The sequence below is a fragment of the Cornus florida genome, unplaced genomic scaffold (genome assembly GCF_030987335.1).
Source record: "Cornus florida cultivar Cherokee Brave unplaced genomic scaffold, ASM3098733v1 CherokeeBrave_3.0.0_Hap2_Chr10, whole genome shotgun sequence".
Lineage (NCBI taxonomy): Eukaryota > Viridiplantae > Streptophyta > Magnoliopsida > Cornales > Cornaceae > Cornus > Cornus florida.
In genome coordinates, this window is record NW_026775580.1 from 100,901,603 (window position 1) to 100,920,616 (window position 19,014).

At 31.8% G+C, this 19,014-nt stretch overlaps 1 non-coding gene across 1 annotated transcript; it reads right to left on the reverse strand.

Annotated features, from left to right (window-relative positions):
* Nucleotides 1-14,859: 14,859 nt before the first annotated feature.
* LOC132280634 (small nucleolar RNA Z107/R87) lies at nt 14,860-14,960 on the reverse strand. The gene has a single exon (XR_009471641.1). It is a non-coding gene; the product is annotated as a small nucleolar RNA Z107/R87 (small nucleolar RNA).
* Between the last annotated feature and the right edge of the window lie 4,054 nt (nt 14,961-19,014).

The window sequence follows — 19,014 nt, forward strand, 5'->3', positions numbered from 1 at the left end:
TCTGCTGAACTTCCTCATGCTCCTCATAGAACTAACCCTCATCTTCCTGACGCTGCCTACGGGCCGCCTCTTCGTTGCCTGTTTCTCTAATTGTCCCGTCTTCTTCTAGCGTTAACCATTCTGTTAACATAGAAAGACAGACATTAGTACGATTTAACCGAACCGTAAAGAACACAACGAATCCTAATCTTAGGCCCTAAATAAAAGAATACGCTACGCGGAAGTCTTAAAACAATAGATCCCTAGAGACACTTGAACCTGGAGTACTATGATACCAACTGTGATACCCCTCGATTCCAGAGTCACGAGTGATCAAGTCCGAGCACATAATACAAGGGATATCAAACAATTAATATTTAAACAAGCATTGGAATACAAGATGAATTAAAAATAAATAGATAAGCTGAAAAGAAAACTAAATAATAATTAAAAATCCCATACTAAAGTTCTCCAATCCTCTTACATCAGTAATTAATTAAAACCACAACTCGGGAATCCATATTGTGGACCCCTAATAATATCCTAACTGAAATAATTAAATTGAAATAAAACTAATAATTAAACCATGAGGAAGAGTCTTATGTAAAGTCGGAAGAGTGAATGACTGTCTCTGCTTGGCACGAACAATCTCTAAGACTGGAACTGACGAACACCTGAAAAATAATGGTAGGTTAGACCCACAAACAAGTTCTAATCTACTACATCCCAAACAGAGACCCGATATACGTACACATCTTAATTAATTCAACAATAACTAAATAGTCCATACATAGATATATACACACTAAAGGAATCTCACTAGACTATAGAGTTGTCTCTACCTGAATAGTAGGCAACATGCAAAACGTACATATAGTGGGCATGAGTACCTAGACCTACCAGGGTACACAACTACACTATATCTAGCTACACATTCCTGACAATATACGCACCCTAACCACTGATCCTGAGACTCAAGCTCATATCATGGCATATAATTATATATATATAATCCGTCCTATCCAACCATCAAAGTAAATTATCCAAATATTATTTTAATAATATGTCATCCAACTATTCCGTTGACCTGACACGAATAAGTAAGACTTAACACTATGGTTAATCCGTTCCCTTATCCAAAAATAGGTATGACCTAACTTTTAAGTTAATCCGTCCCTAATATGCCCCCATCCCATAATGGTACATTAATCCACATCATAACCAAAGAGAAGTTTCCAATCCAAAGATAGTGTAAATAATATTTACATATAAACATTATATTAATCATATACACATTCTTTGCATTTACTTGAGCAAAAATATCAATTCTAAGTATCATGCATTTAATTTTTCATTATACGAAATTAAAATGCATCTCAACTAAATTGTACATTTCCATATTTTGATTAAATTAATTTAAATCTAAGCAATAGATTAAAATAATTTAATCCAGCAATATCTAATTAATTTATTCTTTTAAAATTAATTAAATTCCATCCTTAGCATGTAAACTTATATCATGCATATCGATTTAAATTAAATAAATATTTAATTAAAATCCATTAATCAAAACTGACAAATATTAATTTAATATTCTAATATTAAATAGATTACTATTAAAAATATTTAATGCAAAAACTATTTAATCAAAACAAAATAAATTAATCATAATACCAATCATTATACTAATCATTATATCCATAATAGTACCAATCATTATATCATGGCATTATATAACAATCTGTTTTTTTTTTTTTTTTTTAAAGGAATTGTTAAGACTTTCTCGATCGGCGTGCCCAATTCATGAAAGAACAAATTCCAGTTTACGAATTGCTACAAACCCAGTTTCATGCCACTTTTTAGCTTGCCTCGTTCGGCGTGCATAGCTTGTAAAAAATACTAATTTTGACTTTACTTACATGCATATAACTGATGCATGGAAAAATAAAATTAAATTAAAACCAAATTTAATTCATGCTAACATAAGTCATGTAAAAAATATATATATAAAATAAATTAAATTAAACCCAAGGCCACCAACAATGTAGGCAAAAGAAAACAAATAATTAAAACCTATGAACTGAAATTTTAACATAAATCTTTGTAATTAGATCCAATTAATTTATTTAAAGAACCTATAATTAATCTAGCATGCATAGGGTATGAATCAAAGGAGAAGAGAAGAATTAAAACTTGCCGTTAGGGATTTGATAAAAACTCTAGCCTCCTTCTTCCGTTTTCTCTTCCTTCCTCTTCCTTCTTTCTCTCTCTAAAATATAGTACGTGATATATTTTCTAGCCTCTTTAACAACTCTATAGTTATATATTTATAGGCAACTAAAATAACCCTAATCATTTTCCCATTCCAAGACAAACTAAAATAAAATAAAAATAAAATAAAATAAAATTTAAATACTAAAAAGATAACTTAAATATATATTACGTATAATCTATGTGTACTCCTTTTTATATATAATATATAAATATATATCAGATTATTATTAAAGGGCTTTCTTTATATATATATATATATATATATATATATATATATATATTAAATATACATATACATGGGTAATTATCCATACCCATTAAACCCCTTATCCTAGTAGTCCATGTCAGTCCAATTGATTGGTCAGTTACTACTATCCATATCCAATTCCTTAAAAATATAAAAATAAAATAAAAATAAAAATAAAATAATTAAATTCCTAAATAAATACACATCATCACATACAATTCAATTTAAACAAATAATTAAATTAACACATTTAAACAAATAATTAAATCTATTAAACAAGTAAACAATTAGCCAAGAAATCAACTAAATAATTAAATGCAATTAAAATAATTTTTAAAAAATACTGAGACTATCCTTTTAAAATCAGGGGTATTACAGGACATCCACTATGTTTTCGTTATTATTGATTATTTCTGAGTTAGACATTTATTTGTTTCGTCTTTAGTGGGGATTTTTATTAGGGGTCCACATTGTATGGATTCTTAAGTTGTACTTTTGAGATTTTATTCTTATAATGAGAATTTATTGGAGATTAAGGTAGTAGAGGATTTATTATTTAATTATTAATTTAGATTTTCCTTTCAGTGTTATTTATTTATTTAATTTTTATTCCTCTTGTATTCTGTGCTTGTTTATTATTGATTGGATGATATCCCCTGATTTTGTGCGCGAACCTGATCAACCCGTGTTCCGAAATTAGGGGGTATCACATTTTTGGTATGTCAAATTAAAGTATATATCAAGCACACACAGTTATAATTCAATATTTTTGTGAGTTTTTGCGTGGACATTTGGCACAATTGTTGAATTTAACGTTTATATGTCAAATTAAAGTAACAAACACATGTGGATAGAGGGATAAAATTGGGATAGAGAGTAATTTAAGTATTTTATTTTATAAAAAGGTGTTAGGGCAAATTAAACAAACCAGAAGAGGGTGTCTGTGGAGGGAAAAATCCCCCTCCAATAAGAAGCCTCCACGTCATTAAAATAAGGTATTATCTCAATAGATTTTCTCTAGCCCATGAAAACCCAATTATGAACAAGCCTGTGTAAAGTCACTATCGGCCTAAGGTCCATTCTCAATTATAGCCCAAGTACGAATAGGATTAATTAAATCCTCCTTGGCAAGGGATCGTTCGTATAAGGAAATTCTGCATAGGAAAAAGTCCTATATAGAAAAGAAATTCTACATGGAAAGAACTGAAGAAAGAAATAAACTTGTATGTAAAGAATTATATATGAGATGAATTGGAGGACAAGCAGAGTGAATCCTACCATAATTCCACCATCTTTTTGTATATAAATAGAGGCATAGACCTCTAATAAAGATAATCAAGCATTGCAAGCTTCTCTCTGAATTATTCTTGTTATCAGTTGTTCTTTATTTGAGTGAGTTGTATTTATTCTTTTAGCTTTTTAGTTAAACGGATTATTTGCACCTACAGTGTCAGAACAATTTTTGTTTAGATTTAATTTGAGAGCAATAAATCCAAACCCCAAGGGCTGTCAGAGCATTTAACTTTTTTATTTTTCTTATATCATCTCTACCAAACGAATGAAGTTTTTTCATTCCTTTCTGAATTCTTTCCACACTTCTTCTTTCCTAGCTATTGAACAAAGCATTAATTGTGTTATCTCATAATGCATCAGGTCTCCTGAGATGATGTGTGAGTATCAACTAGAAAAAAAAATAATAATAAATAAATAAATTATTAATTTTATATATAATTAAAGAAATAGAACAATAGAACATGATTTAGAAAAAATAAATAAATAAATAAAATAGAGATAAAAGCTAGAAAGATAATATGGAAAGTTTCACTACTTTTCTGAACAATGGTTAAATGCATATTTAATATTTAATGCAGGTAGAACTTATCGAAAAAAGAAAAATTTAGTGGTGGTGGAAAAAATGCAAATGAGAGAGAGAAAGAATGAGGGATAAAATAAAAATTACTTAAGAATAATAAATCTTTGAGCCCAATATTATGATTATGTATGACGAGGAGAGAAAAGAAGAGATAGAAAAAAAAAATCGATATAAATCTTTGGAGTCCAATATTTCTGTTGATTATAGTTAGATTAAAAAACATGAATGTGAAAGAATGAGAGAAAAGAAGGGGAAAAAAAAGTTATTTTAGGATATAAAATTTTGAAGTCCACTATTAAATTTTTATATTTGTTAGTTTTTAATAATATTAAGAAATAATTATAAAATAACTTATATAAAGAAATTTAAAATTTTGGGACCTTCCTAATGGCGGGAGCCTTAGGCAACGAGACTATTTCAAATTGAATGCCTTAAAATCATAGTTTGTAATTATGGTATCGGTTACGAGCGATCGCAATCGTGGTGTAACGGATTTGGGCGAATATCGGTGTAAACCGGCTTGTTCATGAGGGTGTTTAACAGTATCGGTCCCTTAAAAAAGAGTTACGAATTGGGCGATAAGTCACGTATCGGACGATACAGCAAACTATGCCTAAAACTGTCTGAATTGCCTATTCCCAGTCCAGAATCGACCCTAATTGTGTCATGCCGGTATTTGTGTCTGCGTCAGTAGCTGTATCCAGACATAAGTCATTTTCAGTGCATATCCTTTGTATGATTCATTTTTTGGGAGAGAGTTGAGACACAAATCAATTTCATCCTCTTTCGTAAGACAAATATAGTGATTGGAGATATGTTTTTCCAATATGCATTTGACACAAGAAAGATGAAGTGGTAACCCACTTGAGATTTTATAGGAACAGGAATGGACCAAATAACAATAATGTCCTCTCATGGAATTGGTGTGTTTGTACGTATTGTATATTACTCATATACACACACACACACACACACACATACATAATACTCTGTCATCTATTACATAGTGGTAATTGTTTTATATATAGGGACATTTACATATAAATGGTAGTAACAAATGTATATTACTAATTCATGAGCGTAGTTTGCATATTTACTATATCATAAACCAAAAGTGAAAACCTTCATTTTGATTTTTTTTTTTTTCCTAGTTGGTACTCACACACGCATGTCTCTTTTGAGACTCGAACCCCGTATCGCTAGTGGTAATATTACTTGATTATTAATTACACTTATTCTTCATTTTGAACCCTTTTATAAGCTAAAATTATATGTTTACCCCTAAAGTTTATTTTATACACAATTTAACCAAAGAAGAATAAGAGTAATTAATAATCAAGTAATATTTGATCTCATAACGCCAGAAGTTTATCATGAATTAAAAAAAAAAACTAAATTAGATCTCATGCATTTAGGTGTTATAATGATAGGCATAGTAGGATTAAATAGATCGGAGGTAGGAACCAAATCACTTGTTTATATTTATGAAGATAGATGGACTAACCACTAATAAGCACAAATAGCCAGCGCAAAAGTGGATTTAGCAGTTAACATAGCCATTGTAGGATGTATTCCTAATTACACAATGACTACTAGAGAATTTAGTAAACATATTAAGATAGTCATATTTACAAAAAGGATATAATATGGCAGGTCAATATGAAAACCTATTAATTAATACTTTATTTATGGAAAAAAAGTTAATTAATATAACTTAAAGTTTAAGGCACAATTCGATGAAATAGTTAAGCCATTTAGTAATAAATATATTCAAATGATTGAAGCTAGAAAAGTAAGTGGTCATATAAGACCAAATTGCCCTTATAGATACAAACAGAATCCTATCAAAAAAATACCAAAAAAAAAGTCAATATATTTAAAGATATTGAAAAACAAATAGAAGAATTATATGAACTAGAAAGTGTTTATGATTCCAATAATGATAATGAAAGTATGTATAATTTGTCGCCATACAAGAGGAACCTTTAATAAAGCACAATCTACTATACCATTGACAAATCTAGAAATTTTAGGAGTAATTAACTCTATTGAAAAATTTTAGATATTCCTTAATAAAGAATTTCTTATAAGAACAGATTGTGATAATATAGTTAAATTTGCAAACAAAGCAAAACAATAACGGATGTCTACAAAAAGATGGATTTCTTTTATTGACTGTATTACAGGAAGAGGTTTTAAACCCATATTTAAACATGTCAAAGGAAAAGACAATTATTTAGCAGATATTCTATCTCGCTTACTAATTGATTACTAAATCTTGCAAGTATGGAGAAGAGTAGCAACAACATCTATAGCCTTATACCAGGCACTTCTAACCCTCTTTTGATTATTCAAAACCAAGATCAATAGTTCCGCGCTAGACATAATCTTTTTCCAGACCAAAAACTTATTTAAAATAATCTTTGGTTTAAAAGAAATGCACCCGATAAATCTATCGTCAGAAATTTAAATACCTTAAGTAAATATTTTGTAACATCTAATCAAGCATATCATAGTCTCCGGCAAGAACACCAGATTCTCATCTCTCACTTAAAAAAGTTAAATTTAGCTTATCAAAATGCAACAGCAAATCCCACAGCTGAACTAACATTTGCTGAACAAATGATTAATAAAGATGAAAATCTTTAAAAAGTACAATTTCTGCAGGTACAAACAAAGTATGCCAACCTATTACCCATTTTCTCCTCGACTTATAGAGAAATTCTTAGACAACAAGTCGAGCTTTTTCCTGAAGACATAAAATAACTAATCCTTGAAGAAGTAAAGTCTGATGGATTCAAAGAATAGGTTGATATCCAAAACTATCTCAGAAACAACAGTCCACCCAAATGATCTCGTTACTATTATCTTTCTCTACGCCTTGTACAAAATTATAAAGTTCTTTCTGTGATACCCCTCGGATCCGAGACACGGGTTGATCAGGCCCAGGCCCCAAACCCGATGGAATATCTAACAATTAATATTTTATAATGAACACGGAATACAAAATAAATTAAGAAATGAAATTAAAGCTGGAAGGAACTAAAAATAGAATCCGCAAAATATTATAATTATTAAAATCCATCAAACCTAAACTCCAAAACTCCATCAGTTTACAACTTGGGAATCCATCTCTAGTGGACCCCCATTAAACATCCAAACGGAAGATAGAACAACTGTAATAAACGTCCAGAAATAAAACTATAGAGAGAGCCCTACATCGTCGGAAGAGTGAATAGAGACCTCTGCTCAGCACGAACATGTCTAAGCCTGGAACTGTCGTGTACCTGAAAAATAGAAGTGGGTCAGGCCCACGCGCAAGTTCTATACTACTACAATCCAAACAGAGGCCCGATACGCATGTACATCCTAAACAATTCAACAATAGCTAATAGTCCGTAAATATATATATATAGTCATACTAAAGGACTCTCACTGGACTATAGGCCGGTCTCAACCTGAATAGAGGTAACATGCTAAAACGCACACGAAGTGGGCATATGTACCTATACCTAAACAGGGTACACCTCCAACCATTGTAGCCAGCTACACATCCCGATGCATATACGCTCCCTAGCCATCGGTCCTGAGGCTCAAGCTCATACCGAGGCACCATAACAGTACATATATAAAATCCATCCAAAATCCCTGGTATTGCCGCTCAACAAGTAGTTGCCATGACAATACAAATCCACGGGACTTAACTTTTAGTTAATCCCATCCTTATTCCAAGTAGGTGGGTAATGGTATTGTTTTAAAAACCAAACCCATCCTTAGTATGCCACCGTCCTATACCGGTGCCTACTTTCCAATCCTCCAGTAGTCAATAATACCAATAAATCAAGTATATATCAACTAAATTCCAACATCCAACATTCAATGTTAGCAGTGATAAAATAAGCATTGATAAACAGGGTCACAACAACAACATATACATGCCCAATTTAAGTTGTTCCCTTTAGTCTGATATAAAGACAGAATTAATTAAAACTTCCATTTAACACCTTACAAATGACATACAGATATGTAGGGTATGTATCACAAAATCCTAACCTCCACAGTTGATACTAACTGTGATAATGTAAGCATCAAAACAATATTCACAGTATGTATGTAGACATGCTCAAATTATAGTGTTCCACAAAATCAATCTAGTGTTAAACTCAAATCCTCCTAGTATTTAAGTTCCAACAGTTGCTATTACAGAAGTTAAGATAGCTATCATCTAAACCCATCCTTCCAATAATTTATACTAGCAGTAGTAAGGAAAAACGTGAACCACAAAACCACAATGCATCCACAAACATGCTTAGTTTAGGTTGAACAAGCATACAACACTACTGTAACTACCAGTTTCATAGCAAAACAGATATCATTTTAGTTTGGTTTAATCTTCATTAATTCTGAAATCATTTAAGAGTGCAAAGAGTATGAAGCCTAAGGGAAAGAGTAAGGATAGAATCTTGCCTCAGAAACTTTTGTTCAAAGTTTCAATGTCGTCTTTTTAAAAAATCCCGGCGAGTTCCAAAACCCTGTTACTGTTCATGGGTACAAAACACTATTCCCGAACTCAAAATCTGATCTCCACCGTTCAGATTGTGTGACACTGAGTCATGAACCTATCCTCCAAATTTCAGCTCGATCGGACCACGGACAAAGCGGCATCGGATGTTTGATGAAATCTGGGCAGAATGGAAAAAACCTGTGCGACCCAGTTACTGTTCACGAGTACGAATCACTGTTCCCGAGGTCAAACTCTGATCTCCACCGTTTAGATTGTGCATCACTGAGTCATGAACCTCTCCTCCAAAATTCAGCTCGATCGGACCATGGACGAAGCGGAATCGGATGTTTGATGAAATCTGGGCAAAATGGAAAAAAACCTGTGCGACCCAGTTACTGTTCACGAGTACGAATCACTGTTCCCAAGGTCAAACTCTGATCTCCACCGTTCAGATTGTGCGTCACTGAGGCATGAACCTCTCCTCCAAAATTTAGCTCGATCGGACCACGGACGAAGCGGGATCGGAGCTTTGATCAAACCTTAGCAGAATATGAAAAACTGTGTTTTTCCTTCTCCACTTCCACAAAACGTGTGCTTTGTTTAAAAAAAACCCTACACAGACGTCTACCTTATACTTATAGAGTTTTCCTAAACCCTAGGTTCATTTAAGTCCAACTCACAATCCTAACCGGCCCATCCAATTAACGTAGAAACCTACGACGGCTATAATATAAAACCCTAATTTATACTGTAATTAAAACCCTAGTTAGATGTATTTACCTAATTACCCTATTCACCATTAAATACTTAACAAATAATCTAATTTGAACAAAATAATAATTAGTAAACCCAATTAAACCCAAATAAGACACACATAAAATAAGACGCACATAGAATAATTAAACCAATTATACTTAAACCATTAATGCCAATTAAATAACTAAACCAATTACACTTAAACCATTAATGTCACTTAAATAATTAAAACACTAACAAGTAATTCCAATTAAATAACTAAAAATAAATATCATTTAAATAAATTAAATCACCACAAAAGAAATAAATTAAATCACCACAAAAGAAAACAATTAAGCACCTAATAAAAAAAATAATGACACATAATCAAATAAAATGCACTTAAATAATAAATTAAATACCAGAAATATCCTTTTTAAAATTAGGGGTATTACACTTTCCATAATTTTGTTAGATATAGACCTTGTTTTTTATTGTCCCCCTGATATCATCAGAAAAACATGTTTCTCAACAAAAACCATCTGTTGCTCCGCAAGTAAACTCCTAAAACTAGGAATGGTCAATAGCATTACCATACCCAAAGACATGCCATTAGAAGTTTTACAAGCATTTAATTTTCCCGATTGCTTAAACCAAACCATTCTCTTTGAACAATCTCATTGGTGCCAAAACTATATGCCAAAAAGTCCAATTCTCATTCGAATCCATAGCACTCCCCCAGAATGGGTAAAAGATGGAGCTGTAATTCTTGGACAACATATGATCTGTATGAATTTAGAATCAGTTGAAGTTTAAAACCAGTTACAACACACATCCTTTGTTAATGATTTTCGTAACCATATAGAACCAGCCACATTTGACCATTTAATGTATTATAAAGCATACCGACAGCTTAACCCAAGTTTTAACCATGGTTTCAAATTTTTAGATCATAATATCAATATGGAGATTTTTATCAAAACCAGAATTTCATACGTCATCAGATCTCCCCAAAAATTCAAATCTCACCAGAAGTTACTGCTACAATAGATAAGGAAGCAGAATGCTTCAGAGGACTACATGCTCAGTTAGATAATCCATCAGATGAATGAAATAACAGCTCACCAGACAGCACTGAAGAGATAAATCTATTTAATATGCTAGATGTGTAATTATTTCGTCAGAAGAATCCAGAAAATACTCTAGAGTCAAAAAGTCCATAGTGGAATTCACTTTCAGAGACCAATTGTAGATAAGATTCCATCAAAAAGTAGATTTTGAAGATAAGAATCCACCGAAAGCAAATTCAGAAGCCACAAAGGAAAACAGTTTAAAGATAAAGGTGCACCACAATAATTCAAAAAACCTCACAAAAGACAACAGTTTAAAGATAAAGGTGTACCATAATAATTCAAAGAACCTTATCTCTAAAACATCTTTCATCTCAGCCATCTATGCAGCATCTGTGTAATGTTTCCAATTTTCGTCATTTTTCATTTTTTGGAATTTTTCATTTTTGGTAAGGGTATTTTCATCTTTTCTCGTTTTACGTATCGGACACCATGGGGTGTGCCGGATGTGTCAGAGAGCTGATCGGGGCATTCCATTGAGGTTAGGACTCTTAGAAATGTAAAGGTTGTCATTTCGGCATTTTTTCGTTTTTTGGGCCAGACAGTCCCATGTGGGGCCCGCTATCGGAATTGTTGCATACGGGGATTTTATTTTGGGTCCATTTGCATCTCATTCATTTTATTTAAATATGTTTTATGTTGATAGGATTATAATAAAATTTATGTGCATACATATTGGTGGTGTAAAAGAAAAGTCAAATGTGGGATTTTAGTGGTGGGTTATGTATTTTGGGTGGCCAAGAGGCCATTTTGGCCTCTCATTTCTTCTCTCTCTCTCGGCACTCTATCTCTCTCACTCTCTTCCCTTCAATTTTATTTTCTTTTTACTTCAAAAACTTCAAAGTTTGATTACTTCTTCAATTGTTGGAATTTTTGGGTGTCGTTTGTGACAAAACGAAGAACTCGACAAGATCTTCAAGTTGATATAACCAATTTCAGCTTTGACCAACCCTAGGGATTTTAAAATTCTAGGGATTTTTGGAATTTTTTTCATCATTTTAAGGTAGGGGTGTTTAATTCATACATTCTTGCACTTTGTGATTTTTTTTTGTATATATTGTGCTCTAGCATGCCTATCTTATGTGGATTCTTGCAAAATTTGTTAAATGATGTATATGAAATTGTGTAAGTATGTGTTAATTGATAAATTATGATGATGCATGCTCATATGAAATTAATTCCATATTGTATATGCTTACCATGTTAGATTATGGTTGAATGAAGGCACGTTATATTTTATTGGAATTTCTTGTAAAACATACTATGTGGTTTAATTTCGAACTAGTTGTATAATGACAAATGTTGGCATGATGCATCCTTGCACTTCAGTGGAAGAAATGGAAAATGATGTTTTAAAATAAATGAAATGGAATTTTCGGGAAGAAGTTTTCGGAAAGGGTTTTACGAAAACCCTGCCGCCTAGGAGTTGCCTAGGGACTGTGGTGTTAGTAAGGCTTAGAGGGGACTAGAGAGATTTCCTTAGCGTGATTGAGTTACCTGGGCCCCAAATGACACCATGGAGTTACCATAGGTCAGGTACAGTGGCTAGCCCTCCTCTCGTGCCGCCATAGAGTTGCCCTGGGACGGGTTTCATTAACGGTTTGAAAAGGATAATGGAAATGGTTTTGGAAATGGAGAGCGACATCGCATGGCATTGCATTTCATTGCACGGTATTTTCAGTCATGACTTGGATTATTGACGTTGCTATTGTAGTTATAATCTTCCTGGAAGCGGCATGATCCTAATTCCTTTATTCCTCTTCATTGTGTGGATTCACGGAGTCTCAAGAGGTGTGCCTTAGGCACCTCTTACTGAGCTTTTACTCACCCCTTATATTTAACATTTTTCAGGGCACGGCAAGGAGTTGGCGGATGACAATCCACCACAGGCTTAAGAGGACTTGAAGTGCATTTTAAAAGGAAAAAAAAATTGTAAATTTGAGCTCATTTTTGTATAGCACCATGACATGGAATATACTGACCTTTTTAGCATGGATTTATATCATGATGTCAAGCTTGGCTTCATTTTGTTGTAAATTGAGCCATCTATGAAGACTATGTATATAACTTATGTAAATGAAGCAAATAATGTTGTAATGTGATCAATTGTTGGTGTTTTTATTATGAATATAGTATGATTCATTCCATAATGTTTTGGGACAGATTTAGAACATTTTCAAAGTCTCCATTACAACCATTCATCATTTCTACAAGTGCAGTAACTCAGTAGCAGGACCAGGGCTCTCAGAGCCATTTTGGTTAACCGGTTCAGAGTGCACATCAGAGGCCATTTTGGCCGACGGAAACTCCACTTCGGTCGACCAAAATGGAGTTGCCATACACTCTTGTTTCTCCTTTGGTTTCAAACTATCCTAAGCTTTTTAAAAAATTGTCTAGAACCCTCTTAAAGTTTAATTAAGACGCAAGTATAATGTATTGACCTTAGACATGTTGTGGATTGACCTAGATGACCTTGGGTTCGGGGTAAAGACCCCGAGTAACTGTTCGGACCTTTGGTTTCGGGTCGTTACAATCTGTAATCTCGAGCGTTGATCCATCCCGCAGATCACTCTATAAAAGGAAACTTTTAGCTCAAGAGAAGATCATCGAGTCTTAGTATCATCAAGTTTAGATCCATCAAGCATTTCAGCCTTCAGCTATAGCTTCCTAGTGTTTTCTATTGTGATTTCTTTCAGTGTGTTTCTTTTTGTAAAATATTGTGTGAGAGTGTATCCATATATAAACAGTGTATCCATGTATATAGTTTTCATGAAATAAATTATCCGGTTTGCTCTTTTCAAAAATTCATTTTCTCCCTATTTCGTATTTTCAGTTTTTTCGGGCAAAAGACTTCAGTCGACAAAAAGATCAAATATATAGATTTTATTTAGCCAGATAGTGTAGATCCTAGAATTTTCTTGAATCCGACCAGTACAAGTAGCCTTAGTTTTAATTTAGCAATTTCTTCTGTGAATCAACTCGAATTGTTGGCTTGTTGGCCCGTTCTTGCCAGTGTTCAGGCATTTTACAGGGCATTATCAGGTTCATCAGTCATTTCTGTGATGTAATTGTTAAATTTATCTCTATGACATTGTATGCATGCTTCATCTTGGTAGCGTTCGATTTTATTTTGGTATTAGAGCCTATACTGTTTCGTTAAATTTAATTTATATGTAAGATCTTTTGTCTAAAGAAGTCTATAAGTTCTTATTAATCTACTGTGAAATTTTAATTTATTGTGAAAAAATTAAAAAGTTAGAACAATTTTAAATAGTTTGTTTAAGGATCTTTTTGTATATTTATTTCATGTTTTAAGACTTTTATGTTATAACAACATATTAGTTTGGGTCATTGTAGTAATATAGTTTGTTGTGTGGTCCAAAATAGAAAATAAGTTCATTTTATAGAAATAAGTTGTGTGATCCTTTCATGTCTGTATAATAGTTTGTGTAGTCTTCTTATTTTATTATTGTTTCAAGACTTTGATCTCATTATATTGTAGTATTTGGGCCTTAAGCCCATATATTGGTAAAAATTAGGGTTGCAAGTTGGGCGGGTTAACCCACCCTAACCCCAACCCAAAAAATTTGAAATTGGGGCTTAAAATTCACAAATCGGGTTCATATTCGAGTTGGGTTTTGTCAAAACCCAGACATATTTGGGTTGGGCTGGGCTCAACCCGACCCAAAACCCAAAATAAATAAAATTTGTTTTCCCTCCTTTCTCTCTCCTCTCTCTTCTTTCTCTCTCTGCTGCTGTCCCCTCTGCCGCTGCCGTCGTCCCTCGCCCTCAGCCACTGATCCACCGCCACTGCCGTCCCACCTCCGACTAAATATATATATACATGAGACACCAACAGATCTTTTACAACACTAAAAATTAAGAAATAAATAAATAAAAACAAAAAATTGGGGAAAAGGTTTACTCAGCAGTGGCAATAAAAAGTTATAAGTTCGATTCTGCCAGTAATCTGTCCTCAACTTGAGTTCAAAAGAGGGAGCTTTTTATCCTCACAACAACCATTTATACCCCCACAAATAATACAATAATACCAAGAAAAGATTCAACGTATCATATACAGATACATATACACACACATGTATATATAGATAGAGTAAATCGCTCAGTTCAGCGGGTTATCGACATGCAAATTTCTCTAGAGAAAGATAGCTGCATTCCGGTCTGTTGAGCTTGAATTTATGAGTCGTCACTGCGATGTTCCAAATTTCAACATAAAATAAATACCAGATAAAATATTTTGTTTTTTAATAATAATATAATTAAATATATATATATATATATATATATATATATATATATATATATATATATAAATTCAACCCGTTAACCCGACCTAACCCGTCCAAAAATATTCGATTCGGATTATGACCATAACCCATGTTGGTTACAATTCGGGTGGTCCAACCCAACCCGAATCGGATTGAGATTGGGTTGGGCCAGCCCAACTTGCAGCCCTAGTAAAAATCCCTAAGAGAGAGAATTATTGATGTTATGAATGGCATAACTAAGATTAATATTAGGAGAAAATTATTTAATGGTGTCCAACCATAATTATTCAATTCAATCAAAATTTATGTTTTCATTTTTATATTTATTAATTTACAACTGTATTCACCAACCAAATAATACATTTTGGTATCATATAAATACAACTATATGGTAAAATAATAGATGACCTTATGTCACACTCACACAGTAGACATCATATATTTTGATATGATTATGATAGACAGACATGATTACCATTCATCCTTTATATATATGTGCATATATATATATATTATCCTATATATTCAATGGCGACGCGTATATATATATCTCCCAATGAATTGGACACTTGTACCCACTGCCATTTTCCAGTTCCAAAACCTTATAAAACCGGACCATATTGCGTATGTATTGGCATGATAGATGGACAATGTCACATGCAAGTGGTTCAACACCCCAAAAATCAATGTTTTTACACATTATTAAAAAGACTCACAGTCCTTGTTTTTAATTAAAAACAAATAAATACCCACAAATTCAAGTTGAATGCTGGAAATATTCCTTGTAAAACTAGCTTCAAGTATTCAATTTCCAAACTGTTATAAGAAAATAGTTTGATCAGATACATTGTTTAATTTAAAGATTTCATATATTATATCAGAAGGTTCAGGTTTATGAACTGTCAGGACTCAAAAATGGTTGAAATTGGTGAGTGGGGGTGGTAGTGACTGGGTTGTTATGTAGTCTACACGTTCCACGAATACACACACACACATATATATATATATTACCATTTCATCACCTAGCCATCTTGAAAGTGAATCCTATTTCATGAATATGATATCTATGACAAAGGTGGAGGTGTATGATAGAATTGTTGAAAAATACTTATTCATACAATTATAATGTTTGATGTCAAAATTCATATGCTGAGTTCGTTGCATGCATGGAATTAGTGTCTTGAAATTGAAATTAGATAGTAAAATTTAATTCAAAATTTAAATTAATTTTTTTTCTTTAATTTTAGTTCTGAGGTATCAATTCAATGTAACCAGCAACAGACAACCAAATTACCATTTGAATGTTTAAACTATTGTTTTTCAATTCTAATTTCAATGCGTGAATTTCCTAAAAATGAGGTTAGCATTTTTAAACTATTGTTCTCCTGTTCCAATTTCAATGTGTGAATTTCATGCAAACTTTAAATTCATTGTCTTGACATTCCAATTCCATGAGGATTATGATTTCATGCTTCAAAAGTAAATAAATTTTTTTGGGTGTGTTTAGGCCCAACACTTGATCCACATGGGAAGCGAAATATTGAAAGACTGGGTTCAAACATGAGTATTCTTCCACGAGTTTGGGTTGGGCTTATATTCTGTCCCCAAATTATATATATATATATATAATCTTCGTAGCAGGCTTGAACTTACCTAGGTCCAATCCATTCGTATAATTTACATTCATGTGGAGGCAGGAGGAAAACGACAAAATCTAAAATTTTGATCTGGGGGGCTCCAGAGCCTTGACTTGTATGCTACGGAGTATTATGTAATGTAAAATATTTTCAATATTAATGGGTCATTATATATTTTGTGAAATAATAAAAATGTCATTTTATAAATGCGAGAAAATGTATGGTCATTATTATAATTCTTGCTTTAATCCTGTACAAATGGGGTAACACATGAATTCTTTCTTTCCAAACTTTTCTATTACAGTGTATATATCATTATCATCATATATATATATATATATATATATATATATATTATATAAAAATAATAATAATACAACCTGAGAACTTTATATATTCAATCTAGATTCTTAAAAATATATTGTTCAATTTTTTGTATAAATTAATACTAAAAAGAATCTATATGGTTATTTATGTGTATGTGTGTTTGAGTATAACTATGTACCATGCATTTATGACGTAAATAATCAAACAAAAGTCATTAAACATAAAGAGGCCGACAATATGGTAAGAATTTGTTATTATTTTTTAATACTGCAGGTCTATTCTTAATTTTGCACACTTACCATCGTTTTTATTTAAAAGTAGGTGTATTATGATAATTGTCGTCCATAATAAATGTCATATTGTTCATATTTCTATAATCAACAAATTTAAATTTGTGAATTGGGGGATAGGATTTGTTCTCAAAGAGCCAATTAATTCACACTCGAAACGTGAAAAGTAACATTATTAAAAAAATTGTATGACTTATTAATGTGGACGTACTAAAGAGGTCCGTGCAACTTATTAGTGTGGATGTATAATTTTTTATAATCTATGTAATTTGCCCATTTAAAATCTCAACAATTGTTTAAATTATTATTATTTTTGAAAGTTATCTCCACCTATGTTCAAACTCTCAATCTCTCTTTTAAATAAGAAAAGATGATATCACTGAACCATTTGATCATTTGATAAATTGCTTAAATTATTTGACAAACAACGTGGAATGTCCCCATTTCAAACAATCCAACATAACATTATATTATTTATTTGCAAGAAAAATTGTGAAACATATCCAAACAAGATTCCACGTCACTTGAAAAGGCAAAAGTTGTTGTGGATTTAGGGGTATTGCTGTTTCCAAACGGTTAAGGAAAGTAGGAGACAAATTAGGAGACAAATTTGTTGGTGGCTAATTTATTTTATTTTATTTTTATTTTTAGGATTATGTGGATATTTCATAATTTACAAAAGTAGAAAATGTTTTTTGGACACTTCATTGTTAAGTAATGAAGTAAGTATAAAGAAACCGCACTAGTTTATAGAATATTTCACAGTTATACGCGAATCTTTGACGCGTGCAATTCATTAGATTCTTACACATATTTGTTGATCATATCGTTGTACTTTCTTCAATAATTGGATTTAGGGGTAGAAACGAAAAGTGGGCACATAAATAATGACGTTAATGTAATATGAACTAGGGTAAGAATGAAAAACAATGATCCAATAATGGAATAGGTTAGCAATTATGAAATAATAAATGTAAAAATAGGAAGAAAAATAAATAATAATTTTTGTTGGCAAACTGGCTATGAGTTTGGCTTCCCCATTATTAATTACATTCATGAAAAAATATACATATCTGTCAGTTTTACTAACGCGGCCAAAGATGGTTAATATAAGTAAATTTGTCGTTCAAATTGTTGTGAAGACACTTTTGTTCAATACTTGTACGAAAAATATTATTATACCTCCAACTCATGGAATTTTCAAGAATCTAATTTTCTTTAGTTAAGAGTATAATTATTTTTTTGCACAACAAGTATTGAACAAAAGTGTTTTCAGAGTAATTTGATGGACATATTTGTTATATATGAAGCTAAAACATTTTGATTCCATACAATTTGTGTAGATTAGAAATAAAAAAATGAAGAGTTTTTCTTTTTATTTTCTTGACAAGAATGTCATATTAAAAGTTAGACGTAAAAAACTTCGAAATCAGGCTCCGAAGTAACTCAATCATTGAGCTATGGAGGCATTCACAAATAAATAAAGAGGGAAGAAAATGAAAATAAAATTTTAAGAAAAAAGTAAGGAACTTCTTGGTTCAGCTTTCTAAACTTAATTATTGATAAATTATAAAATTTAAAATTATTTCCAAATAATATAAAATTATATCTGAAATATACATTTTAAAATAGTTTTCATAATTAACCAAACATATTTTTATATAATTCAATGGTATTCTGTTATTTGAAAACATATAAGTTAGATAACATAGACACAAACACAAATATG